Consider the following 3105-nt stretch of genomic DNA (forward strand, 5'->3'; position numbering starts at 1 on the left):
CACACACACATACACATGCATGCTTATGAAATGATGGATAAGCAGACGTGGGGATTGAGAACAGGAAGTGATGATTTAAACAGAGCGCCAGAGACGCCAGCAACAGAACTACTTACCCTCCCTCTCGCTCACACTAAGACTTTATGCACAGTGGGGGGAACAGGTAAGCTTTGAATTATGTTTCACATTCACTTCGCCAGTACTAAGTCATTTAGGCCTAATTTAAAGAGGCTGTAATCAATATTTCATTGGATCAACAATGAATCACATGACTATGTGTATGTGAAAAGCATTGCTAGTAGTGATGAGCCTACAGAGAATTATTGCCTGACTGCAGTTCCCCTCTGCTCTAAGGAGTATTTTAAGCATTTTCAGCTCATTGTGTGGATTTTCCATCCCACAACTGTACTGTTTTGGGTCACCCTTATAGCTTTCATCAATTTCAGAAGCAAAAAAGCTAAAAAAAAAATTAAAAAAGAAGGAGAAAAAAAAGAAGCTATTGTCCTTGTCTAGCTGCTGCAGACGGACAGATAAAGTTAGCTATTAGCTGGTGAACATAGTGGAGCATTTATTTTTCTCAAGAGTTGGTAGAGACCAAAAACAGAGCTAAAAGTGGCGAAGGTGTTAGCTGATACTGTATCTCAGGTATTTATTTATATTATTTTGTCCACCCCATTTATATTAACGAGGGTAGGCTAAATAACAGATCGTCCAGAGTGATCATATACACTTCTCTAAAACTGTTTCAGCAAAACTGAATATTATAACCTTCATATAGGCAGGGTTCATAGTTGTATAAGACTGCATTAGCTTTAGCTGGGTGTACCTACTGTAATAAACAGGCACCCTACCTATTAAACTCGGAGCTGAGCGTATTTTTCTACATGTAATTAATGAATGAATGAACCCAAAAACATAAAGATAACAACCCACTTTAGTCCAGTCTCCATGAACCCTTCATATTTAACCAATACAGACAATATAATAGCTGTAATTAAGGCAGTATATAATATTTATTGCTGCCTGTTTCAAGCAAAGAAGCTGATATTTATCTGGTAATTACAGGTACTAAAGCTCAGCCCTGCTTTGTTTCCCTGTGCTGTTTGGCCATTGCCATGACGCTGTGTGGTTCTCCACTGTCAACAAGCAGCCTGCAATCTCTCATTAGATCAGACGCTATTAGGCCAGAGAGGAGTCACTGAGCAAACAGCGTCCCTGCCTTTAAAACCGGGTTATCTAATCTAGTCAACAGGGATGAGCTGGACTTTGGAGTTCACAGACAAGACAGACAGACAGGGCAGTTTGTCCACAAGTATTGTTTGGCACAGGAATAAAACGTCACTCGAGATCAGACGAGTCTTCATTGGTTGACGCCATGACGGTCCTCATTTGGAGTATGAGCTTTATGAGCAGGGATCAGATAAGAGTTTGTGGAGGTACTTTGTTGAGGGTCAGATAACATCTGGTGCTGATCATTGGAGATGGTGCTGTGGTCCCTCTCAAGCAACTGCACTAGATGTACTTCAGTGGAAGCATGTTTCACAGGCTGTGTTTTGTAGCATTAACCAACTGGCTCTTGTGTTAGGACACTGGTTCCCAACCGTTTTCATTAAGGGACCCTCTTTTCTATCATTGAGTGAACTGACAGTGACATATTTTATGGATATTTCATATAATATTCAAAGTATAACAATAACAGTAGAGAACAGCTGATAAACTATGCAATGAACCCAAACAGTGAACTGCAGGAAGTTTCTGTAAAACCAGAGATTTGGATAAATTTTGAGCAGATTTCTTTATTGTTTTTATTTCCTGTAAATATTGATGAGGTATATTACATAATATACATAATACATATTACATAATAATTAACACATAAATTAATGAAATGCTGAGCTATAAACTTGCTGTTTATATATACACATATATGTATATTTTAAACTTTTATTTCAACCCTTAAAATCAAGGTCTCGCAGGGGGCTGTAAAGCTTTGGTGACCCCTAGTGGGGGTCAGAACCCCCATGTTGGGAACCAGCCTGTTAGGACAAAGTGAGGTATGAAGGACAGGTTCACATTTTTTATAGTCTATCTTACAATAATACTTACATGCCCACATGTACAGTAAAACTGTTTTTGGTTGCTGCAGTTGTACCTCCTGTTCATACTGGCCCTGACTAGATCTGTGCAAAGACACGAATAGAAACAAATTCACACAGGGCGACATGATTGGTCTAAATATGGAAAATTTGCTACATTTTCAGTTCAAAATATTCAACTTTGAACTTTGAAATATGTGTCTGTTACTCGATTCCAGCTAACAGTTGTTCTTCACTATGAACTAAGTTAGCATAGCCCTGATCATTCAGAAGTAGGAATTCAGACTTTTTACTAATCGGCATCATGATGTAGTATTTTCTGCATCATTTTGATCTATTTATTGCAATTAAATCTTGGCAAAATCTGTTGATTTTGGGTTTACACCGCCGCTATAAACCAGATTAAAAAAGTTCAGTCAGAGCTCATATGAGGCTTGAGCAGTGTGAAAGCAGATATTCTCCAATGATTGAGTCTTTTTAGGTCCTCTTTGTGTGTTATTTGGACTGTGATTTCCCCCTGAGATGCACTAAAAACACTTTAACTTTGGAAGATACCAACTTGACTTGGTTAACTCAGACTGAGGAAGACTCATACTAGCTCCTAGCTTTAGAATACTTTTTTGTACAAAACAAGTGTTGTGGATTTTGTACCCCGTCTCTCACTCTGTTACTATGTATGGAAGGGATCTCTTCATGGCCATGAGGAGAAACATTTACAGCAACCACAGATGTTACGATGTACACATGTGCATGATGTGAGTATTGTTTTCAGAGGAACCTATTCTCTCCGCTTGATCCTGGACTGAGTTCTCGTCCTGCATTAAGGTTGGCACACAACTCTTAAGGGAAAGACACCTGAGCTGAGTCTGGAAAGCTCGGCCTTGTCCCGGTTATTTACACTCTTCATGCCTATTAGACATTGCAGAAAGAATCCACACAAAGTGAATGTTTTTCTGTAATATTCATATTTGTTTTGCCTCCCTCATATGTCCATCTCTCTCTCTCTCTC

The sequence above is a fragment of the Morone saxatilis genome, unplaced genomic scaffold, assembly GCF_004916995.1.
Source record: "Morone saxatilis isolate NCDOM2014 unplaced genomic scaffold, NCSU_SB_2.0 Contig5, whole genome shotgun sequence".
In the NCBI taxonomy this organism is placed as follows: Eukaryota; Metazoa; Chordata; class Actinopteri; family Moronidae; genus Morone; species Morone saxatilis.